This window comes from Bombus pyrosoma, linkage group LG5 (genome assembly GCF_014825855.1).
Source record: "Bombus pyrosoma isolate SC7728 linkage group LG5, ASM1482585v1, whole genome shotgun sequence".
In the NCBI taxonomy this organism is placed as follows: domain Eukaryota; kingdom Metazoa; phylum Arthropoda; class Insecta; order Hymenoptera; family Apidae; genus Bombus; species Bombus pyrosoma.
The window spans coordinates 11,204,737-11,217,176 of NC_057774.1; the positions used below are offsets into that span (position 1 = coordinate 11,204,737).

At 39.6% G+C, this 12,440-nt stretch overlaps 1 protein-coding gene across 1 annotated transcript in view; it reads left to right on the forward strand.

Annotated features, from left to right (window-relative positions):
• The window catches only part of LOC122567758 (hemicentin-2-like), a 504,101-nt gene that overhangs the window by 24,125 nt on the left and 467,536 nt on the right, over positions 1–12,440 (forward strand). The window lies entirely within an intron of this gene.

The following is a 12,440-nucleotide window of genomic DNA, read 5'->3' on the forward strand; positions in this document are numbered from 1 at the left end:
TTACCAAGCGTGCAATTTAACTGTTTTTCTTTTTTTTTTTTTTTTTTAGAAAACGCATTATATTTACTAGGTGAGTATTCTTTTCGGAGGGGAGAAAGAAAGACATATTTATTATCTGGCCAAAAATGTTGACCAGCTGAAACATTTTACATCGTATCCCTAACGTGTGCGCTTTTTATAGAAAATAATTGTACAGCGACTTAGAACTCCGTCTCTTGCTGGAAAACAGGCAATATGAAATATCAACAAAAGCATTTTAAAAAATGCTTAATATCTTCGAAGAAATGTATCTCTTTTATGATATCTAATACTTGTATTAAATCCACCTCACATGTGTAATTACATATATTTTATAAGAAAATAGAAAGAGATCCATTTGGGAATTGTTTTAAGTGAAACAGTCCGGAAATATTTCCATTACATAAATTAACGTGTGTAGGTATAATACCCCCGCCGAAGGGATCGGAAATTCAGAAAAACGAGCAGGGAGACCGGATTATTCTGCTTTGGGAAAGTTTACGAATGCCTGGAGCGATAGAATTTTGATTAAGCTTGGCAGCATGCAGTTTCCACGATGTATTCCGCATAAAGTAGCAGTTTCATTATTAAACAAGCTCTGCGAAACCCGGGAGGGCGGTGGTCGCGATAAGCGAAAGTAAGCTCGCAAAAATAACTCTTTCGAAGAACGTCGAAAGAGATCATTAGTCTTGAAACGTCGCGTCGCCTCGATTCTCCTTCGACTATCAATCATCTTGCGCGCGCAACAAATATTCTACCAACCGATCTTAGCCAACGATACGTTTCATCAGAATTAATAGTATCCTGCCGGTAATAATGCCAGAAAATGTATGTTCGATTGTGTTTTCAGAAGCGGAAATATATGTAGATGATTCTCTTTGCCATTCCTTTGCAAATTCTACGAAAATATTAGCTTGATCTATGCGTGTACGTGCGTGTGCGTGCGTGTGCGTGTGAGTGTGCGTGTGCATGCATATACTCGAGTGATCACAGTTTCTGCACATTAATCAAATATTTCAACGCAACTTTCCTCCTTACCTCCGAGCTTCGAGCAGAATCCTGCACGCCAGAATGACAGAATAATACGTAGGATCCAAAACAAATTCCCCCATGGAATCAGTCGGAATTAAGTATCCCCGAAGAATCTATTCGGTATACTCCGTCTTTATGTCCGCCTGTTACCTCAGTTATCTCCATTTCAATCTCCTCGCCCATGCAATCTTCTCGTACAATCTGAAATCAAAAGCAAGTCTCAAACATGCCAGCGATTCGAAGAGTGCACGGAATGGCACACGTATGCGCTATGCACGCGTCTTTAATCGTCGAGGTTAAGTGGAATGTATTACCATCGGCGATCGAAAGACGACCGAAAGGCGATCGAAAGGCGATCGAAAGGCGATCGAGTGGGACGGGGAATAATAAAGGGGAATCGGACATAATTCCCCTTTGGCTCGTTCTTCGTACGCTGTACAAGGTCGCTCAACGGGTCCCCTAACGTCAGCCTATCACTTGGATCGAGCAGCTAGCGATACTCTTAAGATTCCTTAATTAAACGATCTGACAGCTACATTACTAAGATCCCGTTTATCGGTAGGCTCGATCTCTAGCGCACGGTAGAAAGGATCGGTCTTTCCTTTGCTCCTTTTCTTTTTCTTTCTTTTTGTTCTCATGAGTCGGTTGTCCGGTGATTTCTGTCCCGGGACGATTCCCCTTTAAATCCTTTCGCGACTGTCCCACGAGCGGTCGGCCCTTTTCATGCGTTTCGTTAAATTTCTTCCCTGGCGTCTCTCGATCGTGGTACGACGTGATGCTGCAAATCTAGAAGAATTGGAAGAAAGAAACGTGGAATTATCGGTTTGTCGTTTCCGGTGCGACGACTGTTCGAATCGAACGAGGGTCTTTTCTGTTTTAAGCGATTGGTAGGTTCGAGTAAGGTGTTCTTCGATTTCTAAATTTTGATAAAGCGGTGCCGAATGGATAGATATTAGAATTATTACAGCGATCGAAACACTGACAGATTTGATACTAGAATTATTAAAGTAGTCGGAATGAGTAATTTTTAAAGATCTAAAATGGTGTATTTTGGGGATTTCGGTTTTCGGTAAATTATGTACACCCTCGATCATAAATCATCGGATACTCATCTATTTTGACCAAAATGATTGTTAGAACGTAGATACGACTTTCTAGATCGACTATGTTCATCCATAAGCTACGGTAAAACTCAGTTTATATAAACTCCATTTATTTGACCCAAATTTTAGTCAGTACCCGATTAAATGTAACCGTGCTCGTTGAAGCCGCTTATTTAAGCGTGAACTCGTTCTATATGAACGAAAAATCATAATGGAGAGAGTGAGTGCCAGGAGTGAGGAATAAATATGTATAAAGCAAAAGTATCATTCATTTTGATTCTCTTGATTCGATAGGAATCTTATACTTTGATTTGTGGTAACATTTGGTAACATTACTTATACAAAGTTCAAAATCATTAAATACAGCTTTCATAACAAGATATACAAAAATCATAAAATATCATAAACGTACAATTTCGTAAAGACTACGTCATGCTGTTAATATTAAAATGTTATTATATCTACTTAGCCAAAAATATGCTTCTAAATCTGAATCACAATTATGCTTCTAAATTTACACTTATGTACTTAAACACTATACTCCACTTACTTATACTTAGCCAAAAATTTCATTCCAATCTTTCTTTTAATGCGCTCTTAACATTCGTACGGATCTCACTCCACTCTCCGAGCTGGTTTGCAAACGTTGGAATGCCAAAAGAATCGTAACAGGAAGGTCCGATAAAGAGACGACTCCCTTATTTACGTGGCATTAAGTATCCTACGGTGGCAGCGGGATAACGAGCAAAAACGGATTAATAAACCGTTCGACGAGCCAGCGGCGGTCGTAGGGTATTTCCCCAGTATCGTCCCGTTAATTAGGAGAAATTAATTCCTTTTTACTCGTCGGCCGATGCGGCCTGAATTATCGGCCGCGACAATTAGCTTTTTTCCCCGATCGCGTTACGCCGAAACGAACAGGAGAACGTCGAACGGGTTGGACAAAGGCAGAACGGTGAAAAGCCAATTGTCACGGTAATGCGAATATCGCGGACAATTTTATTTCGTCACCTGACCATGGAGCGATCCCAAATCGCAAAAGCGTGCCGTGGAAATATAGTTAGTAGGACCGCGGTTCGGTTTTCACTTTTCCGTGTTCGAAACAATGAAACGATCCGTATATACACACAGACAATGGGACAGAGGGGACAACAGAGAGGGAGGGAGAAATAAAAAAATCGTTTACCCATGCGTTGGTCAATAGCCTGGTCACTGGTACAATTACACTGTCCACGTGTTTGGCAGATTCACTGTTTCAACGCTTTCCGTGACATATTTTAATTGACACCTGGGCCTTGGTGAGTGATATACCGTAGCTCTCATGTACAGGTTATATGTATATGTATAGTTCATAATGGGGTATCGCTACTAGTTTATATAGCATGAAACATTTTTCACGCGAATTATACGTTTACGAAGCAGTTAGAATCTTTCAAAATTTTCATTTAACGATCGAAGAGGAACAAATATATTCCCTAGTTCCGATAGGAAAAGGAAGGAAAATTACGACTTGGAATTACGAGTAAAACGGAGCTTGTTTTCCCTGAGTTCTTCGGTCAAGACTTTGACTTACATAGTAGGAGAAACCAATGGCGGTAAAACATGATATCGGAATCGGCCAGTTGGCTGATTTCTGTGGAAATCGCACAATCTTTCCGGTATTAAATCGAAGCACGTTTCTTATCACGCGGCCCATATTCACCGACGCTACGAGGGCGAACGCATCTGCCGAGCCAGCTAGTTTCACACGAAAACAGATCCGCGACACTATTTTCGAACCCCATTCTTCTGGTCTCGCTTCCATGATCTCGCTATCTTTCGAGAATGCGACATCCATATCGCGGATACACGTACCACCGCCTTCATTCCTTTTCCCTACGTGAAAATTCGGAACGCGTAAACAATTCTTCCTTTCTGCTCTTTTTCTCGCGCAGGCAACGAATATTCGCGGCTGTTGAATATTCTTGGCTAAACTTGGATAGTTACGATCGTTTTGCTATTGTGCGAAGATATCGATAGAGAAGATATAGTATAACGGCCACCGTATGTGTTAACGATGCGAATATTCTAGTTTTTATCTGCTTCAGTCTTCCCTCCCGCTTTTATTTGATATTGCTTTCTTTTTTTTATTTTATCACGAGTAGAGGAATTTTCTTTTATCTCTTTGTACAGTTAATATATCCGTTCCTATGTGGTTTTTTGGGGAAGTCTTTGTATTATATAAATAATAATGGCCTAGATATTTTCATTCAAATCTCATTTACTCGACTTCTTAATGGGACACTAATCCGAAAGGAACATCAGTATATTCGTTGGGCATCTTTCGCATATTTTGTATATCTCACTTATTTCAATGTATATATCTACAATTGCAATGTATATATCGGCGATAAAAATTGCTTAATTGCTAATATATATATATTATATATATTATATATTATATATAAAATATTATATATATATATATATAATATTTTAGAATGTTTTAGATACATTATTGTGACGCAGCGTAGGGGGTTTTGCTAAGCGCTCATTGCAGGCGAAAAAGTGGGCGTGCATATCTCGACAGTCGAATTTCGTTCGACCGACTGCATAAAGATAACGCACGAGCCAATCTAACATGCTATAATACGCAGGAAGAAAGATAGCCTGAATTCTAAACAACCGTGCAACTCCCTTGAAACACCTCGTTGCCCGCCAATCATCCGACAATTATGTTTACGCGTGGTCGTTAGACCGGTTTCCGAAGGGTCCAGCGGCAGATTAACGTAACCAAGAATTGCGTGTTCGAGACCTAGTCTACGGGGAACGAGGTTCACGTCGATACGATAGGTGTTACACGCCCCGTACATCTTCCGGGCATTCGAGAAGCAAAAAGATGGGCAACGGTGCCGATCCTTCTTGGCGAAGAGAAAACCGGTGGTTTTTTCGTGAAGGAACACGGAGGCATAAGATTGCGCGTGATTATTGGTAAGGGCGATTGGGTTCCCTCGACCTGGACCCCTTCCACGGGGGCACGGTTTGTGTGTTTAACGAGTGAAAGACCGCTGACGCGAGTGGAATGATTTATAGTAGACCGGTAATTACATGGGACGACGTGTTCGGGATTGTCGGCTGCGGACAGTTTTAATCACTTTGCCATTGGGACCGAATTATTGAATACGAATGCGTGGACCCCACGTGTTGGATGATGAACGCCCGCTTTCTATCGCGTTTTTGATTCTTGCATCGCTGGAGGCTATGCAGTGATTTTATTCGGTGTGTTAGATTTATACTATAGTTTCACTTGGTGTCTTTAACAAATCAAGGAAGAAATTGTTGATACGCTGACTGGACATTTTGGATATTTTACTTATGATACGTAGCAGTTGCTTCAATACCACAGTTGCTTCAGTTGCCACAGTTCAGTAGAGTACGCCACTATAGTCCCACTATTATTCGCAATATATGATGACATTCGCCCTCTATATAAGGGCGGTCCGAGTTTCGGCAAATCCAGAGCGTCGTCTCACCTCGAGTAGTGACTAGGCGAATCAGCACAGCCAAACATTGACGTTCGAAATTTTTGACCAGACTTGTGGAAAGCGGAGATCTTGCAACGTACTAACGATCGGTTCCGAGAAGGGATTCGTGTCAGGGTGGTGCGTGTCGAGACGCTTACTATCATTTGGGTCCGCATAGAAGGATAGCCCAAAATAACCGAAACGCCGAATTGGGAGATGATGGCGCAGCCCATGGCGTACCGCCCGAAGGCGATGAGTTTGAGACCAAGCATGCTCGTCGCCGTGCTAGCAAATTTTGAAAGTGCTAGCTTTTGGCACAGAGCTATTCTTTCGCAACAAACCGCGACGGGTTACACCGTCTTTTTAATCGGCCGGGGGATAGAAACCCACCAAAGCCTCAACTCGATTCGGTTGTTGCCAAGGAAGTTGGCGAGAATGGCACCATAGGCTAGGAAGATCCGCCTGCCAGGCGTGCGCGACCAAGCGGACCGAGTGCCGAAACACCGTGTGGCCCAACATACTATGTTGAGACGGTCAGGATGCCCGATGAACATCGACCCTTCCCCAGGAGAGGCAATGACTGCGAGGTTACTGTTGGACCGGGAGCCGGGAGAATCCTCGAGAGACATGGGAGCACGTTGGTTGAAACTGGGATACCTCGATCCTGAATAATCGATACTCTTGCGAGATTCTTTTTTTGTTTTGTAAAGACCTCCCTCAAGTCTTGGAGGTGCATCTACCTAGATAAGATCTGCGCTCATCGCCAGTTGTTCCTCTAGAAATAGGACTAGTTCTGTCCGAAACACTTTTTTCGAATAATGTACAGTTTGTATTTTACGATATTACATATCGTAATTGCATGTTATTTATATACCATATTCGGTATAAATTCCGTAAAATTTAAAATATGAAATATAAAGCTATTAAGATCTGTAGTCGTAACAATGAGTTAAAGACAGGAAATTTTATATTCCATCCTGCGTACAAACTCAGGTCACTATATAGCCACTGGTAACATAAAAATTACAAACATACAATTAAAAGGAGTCATTTCACAATCCATCATGTGGAATCCACGCATAGTCGAAATATACACGCCTAATACTGCAACCCTTCTTACTCCTCTCCTCTTCTTTTTCCAGTCCTCAACCCCTAATAAATTTCGATCCTGAGTCTCCGATAAAATAACGGAATAATCCTCTGGTATATCGTCGTGCCTAGGCAACAGCCGCTGGCACATTCAATTCTACGGAATCTCGTATCATCTGATACTCGCTTAATCCTTCGAGTGGGACGGTGACTCAGCCTTGTTAAAGGAGACTCGCTTCGAGAAGACAATCGCTCGTCTACATCTGAACCGAATCGCGGTGAAATCGGTTTGGTTAAAGGAAGAGGTGAAACGAACAGGGGTGACAGGTTAAGGCAGTCGAATCAGATTCCTCCCTGAGTCTAATGAGCCAGAAAGTTCGCCGATTCATGGAACATCGTCCACGGAGCGATAAAAACGACCGGTCACTTGGGTTGGATTATGTGGTTTGTGTCTCGATGGTGATTTGATTTAAGGTTCTTGTACTTCTTGAAGTTAATCCTTGATCGGTGATTTAAGGGTCGGTAAGGCTGATATATGTCAGGGTTTCATTGTTAGATCAATTGGGTTTGATCGTTAGATGAAGCAGGCGATATGATAGAAACAAATGTTTAACATTTCCTGTAGAGTGTACTAAAATTAAATTGTTAATAAGCGTTATTAGCATTTGTTTCATTTCTGAAAGAAACATCGGATCTATTACATTTAGGATTGACGTGATTTTGGAAAAATATACAGTTTTGGTTTCTCTCATAGTCGATAAATTTATAATTACGATGTGTCCATAAACGAAAATAGACATTGTTAAAGTTTTAAGTACTATTCCATATTAATATTTTTCCTATCGGTAAAACTTAATAAAAAGAAACATTTCCTTTTTAAATGATTAGGTGAAAAGAATTTTCGACCAAAAACGATCGATAAATCCTAATATATCATAACGACTCTTGTTTGTTAGAAATGCATAATCTCGACGTTAAACATTTATCTTTACAAATGTATGCAAACTATAAGGAATAGGAGGTAGTAAGCTTCGGAAAGTTTTCTATGGGGGAATTCCTGCTTCCTGTTTACCACAGAACACAATTTCTGCGTTGATCTAATACATTCTCCACCGAACGATCGCATTATACCGTATATTACATGTTATGTTTCGTACACAAATTATTTTGTAAAGCTAAGTTCCTCGTGATTGAGGCTAATATACGTCATGATTTGATGACTATCTTATTCCAAACAAGTCTAGGGAATCATAGTAACTTTGTTAAATCTACGTGTAGAGTCTGCGTATACGTATATTGCACAAACAGGTAAGAGGAACATACGAATAAGTTTAAAATATATATATATATATATATATGAAAACAAATATAAATGCAATAATCAATTACATTCAAGCATATGTCAGAACGATTTTATACGTTTATACATATGTTAAGGCATCATATGTTAAGACATGTTTATTATATACATATTAATCTTCAGGCAGTGTGATAAAATGTCAAAGGATTCAAACTAACAGTTTAGAAAATAATTATTTCTATATCCTCTAGATTTCTCACGTTATCAATTAATATATCGATGTTCTTTGCAAGATTTGTTAAAGACTCCAAATTTCATAAAAGAAAATTTGCAATTTTATATCCTCTCTTTCAATATTTAACAATACTTTCGATATTTCTCTATTTAGTGAAACATCTTGATAATTCCAGCAATTACAAAATCTTCGTGGCTAGATTTCGAAAAAAGTAAGAGGGATGCAACTATTCTATACATAATTTTCGTCGCTCGTTCACGCTCGCGATCCCTGATAAAGCAAAACTAGATCGTTTATATGCCCGCATTGAAACAGTGTTTATTCTGGCGAAAATATTCATGAAAACGCGCGGGATAATAGTATGTAAAAAGGCCGAGAAAGTAAAAAAAATCAGGAAAAATATACGCTTGATTATATTGTAGCCTCGCGCCACCGATCTTGATATTTCTCTGTTATTCCTCACCCTTCGCAGTTCGCGTATTGCGTAAACGTTTCACGCTCCGTAATTCTCCCTCTATATATTTTAAATTTATTCAATTTGATATATCTATCGTCGAATCTAAAAATTTTTGCGCGTACGTATGTGATCGTTAAAGACCCGATTCGTATTCAGCGAGTCATTGTTCCCGGTAGAACGATTCAAAATTGTATTTCTGGTATCCATCGTTTGACCACCATCGAAACAATGCTTCCTATACTCTTAGAAAAAATAAGACACGTCGTTCGATAGTCACGTTTGTACTGATTAGAAAAATGAATTGGAAATCCGTTCTGATTTATAAAGCAAGCAAAATATCTCAAAAATCTAACAAACTTCTCTACGTGAATATAAAGCGACCTAAGTGACGCGTACTATACGCGTAGTAACCGTCGCAGGGAGCATAGTAATCCTCAAATCCAATGACACATGTCCGACAGTTTACTTCCTACAAGTAGTACAGAAGACGATGGCAGTAGGTAACGTAAACCATCACGTATATGTAAGTTTCATTCATCAAATTTAACGACGGTCGTTAATCTTCGTCGTTAAACTATTCGCGATATTGATGATAAAATACCACGTTAGATCTTTACTCGGATTACCAATTGTTTTTGTACATAATAATCGTTACGTCAAGTATAGCGTTTTACCTTCGATGAATATAATATCCATCAAGATTTTCCTCATCCTTGAATCCTCTTAAACGGCCGAATAATCAAGATTAACAAGCGCTATCAAATTTGATAAACAAAACAACCAGAATCCCACGCTACCTGAAGGGTTAAATTATTCCACGAGAATTACCACAAATCTTCAGCAACCAGTCCTCGTATTAATCGGAATTCCCTAAGAAAATTCCCGATTCCCCATGATAATCCGTCAACCGCCATTGGCACATTCAATTCCACGGAATCTCGAATCATCTGATATACACTTAATCCTTCGAGTGGAACAGTGACTGAGCCACCGATTCCTCCGTTGAATTGCGAGGGAAGACAGAGAGAGAGGGGCGGCTGATAGACGTAGGTAAAGACCAACGGCACCGATAACGCCGCGAGAAACGGAGGATATGGGGCACAGATTGGAACGAGAGAAACAGAGGGAAACATGAAAGCGAGAAATCGGTAATCGAGATCGTGGAACAAAGACAGAGAGCGGAATAGCGTGAGAAGGGGGTTGGGTGCAAGGGAGTAACTTGGATGGATAGGGCGCGTGAAAGAGGAGACACGGAAACGGAGGAACAAAGACGGATTCACGGTGCACACAGGGTTGAAACGGGGCGAGAGGGACGAAGATCCTCCAATAACAGTCGCCCTCGTATTTCCTTCTATCCGGAGCAGAAGGAAACTCGCGCCGCTGAAACGGAATCTTCAACCGAAACGAAGAGCGGGAGGATTGGCTGGTGATATTTGCACCGACGATATTCGTGAAGATTGTTTAACGATAAAGGAGGGCGACTGCGGTACGCAGCTCGCTAAACGCATTAGTGTAACCACCGAATCAAACCCGGTTGAGCCTCTTAACCGGATTTGTTCGAGCGTCGTACGAGCCGACACGTACCTTCGTGGAATCTACGGAATTCTTGCGTGCTGACACGCGGTGATCTCAACTGCCCGATTATTTTTCTCGCCGGCAGAATCGTTGAAGGATGTAGTGTTTGGATTACAGACTTTGTCTGCTCGTTCCTGAAGTTGTATTAGAAGGTGACTTGAATGCGAAAGTTTAGGATTACGTATGTAGAAGGTGGATATTGGATATAGTTTCTTGTATGTTGAAATTTTGCGGATATTTTGGGGCGAGTAGATTGCGGTTAGGTTTTCGTAGATCTTAATTCAGAGCGAATGGAAGATTCTTGTTAAATATAGGGATTTCGTGGTATTTGTTGGTAAATTCCCAACTAACCAATTTAGGAGAGATGGATCAGGGTTCTCTAACGTAGTAATCCGTTAAGTGAACTATTTAAAAGCCACCATAAATTGATAAGTATAGGAAAATAGTGATCTAGCAAACACTGACGTTCTACGTTTACCTTACTCCTTACCTTATACTCCTTAGTATTGTTATGATCTAAACATGCACTATTTTCATCAAACGTGTTTCGATAGCCTGCAACTATGATACTAAAACGATTAACCTAAGGTGAACTCGAAATTAATTTCATAAATTAATTTAACAAAACGATATAACCTCTATTGAAATCATTTGTATTATCCACAATGGTGAGAAAGAGAGAGAGAGAGAGATTTCATTTATTTACTTATTTCCTTAGCCAAATATAAAGATATTGTGTCATGGTCGTTATCTTCTGTTTTAGAAAAGATAGTTCACTATATTCGTAATAATATTTATTTTTAAATTTTGAAACTGTTTAGAGACGGGATTCATCTCTCTTGAAATTTTTTTCTGTCTTTTCTCGTTGGTTTATCATCAACATCGACAAGTCATACAGCATACAATACATCGGAGAACGTGCAAGCAAGACCTATGAAATATTTAGCGGATATCTAGGGATGAAACTTGGGATTTTCTTTTGGTCTAGAAATAAGTTCTCCGTGAAGTAAGTTCAGAGTCATAAGCATCCTCTAGAACTCTAGGGTATCCATATCTCGTAAGGTTAAGTAGACGTAAAGCTTAATTAGCTCTTTCGGTCGACGCTCTCAATTCAGAAAATTAACAACGTGGCTTAGAAAAATCTAACTAACGAACATCTATCGCATCACGTACTGTTAGTACTGCATTTTATGTGATTCGGAAGAACAGACGGGAATCTTGATACATGGTCTCTGATATTTATTCCTTTTGTTCAACCATTTGATAGTGTGAAGAAGGGCAAAGAATTCAATATAGACTATTTGGAAAATAATTACACGATTATTCTAAATCTTATCTATTAAAAATCTTGTTTATTCTTTCGAAAATTCGTTAATTTTCAATCAATAATCTTTAGTGACAAGTTCTGTATCTCGCAATGCAAGATATTAATAGAATACTTACTTATAGATAAATTCCGAGATGGTGTTGAATTCTTGATACTTCGATATCCCTTTGTACGCGTTTCGTTCGACTACACAATCAAAAAACGTCTTACTTACTCAATGAAAATTTCACCTCTGGCGACTATTTTGGTTTCCACAGCGTGAAATACGTTGATAAGAAAAGAATTCGTTCTAATGCTGCTTGTATACGTGTCATTCGTATCATTATAATATAATTTTCCATATCACGGAAACGTACCGTGGCAATAAATAAAGTCATAAGTAACTTTATTAACCGTGAAATCTTCAAAATCTTGATTTAATTTATTATATTCAACCTATTAATTAAAACTTACATTCTCCGAGCAACTGAAACAACTGAAAATCTGCAGTGCAGCAAAAATTATCAATAGACTGCAGTATAAATGCAAAATAGCTAAGCCATGTGCCACAACCCAGATCCCGCCATCAAGATTGCTCGCCTTATGAAATGAGTTTCGCGTTACAAGCAGTTTTGCCTATTTCCTGTGGTACTGCAATTTCCTTCCTGACGAGTGTAACCGTTAATTGACCCAGTAATCTTTCCAGCTTGCGTTATTCAATACAAACGGGACGAAACGCGCGTTTCAATGCTTTATGATTTCAAACGTCTCTCTTCTAACGCGTAGCAAAAACCGAAAAACGGTCGATCAAACGAAACATTA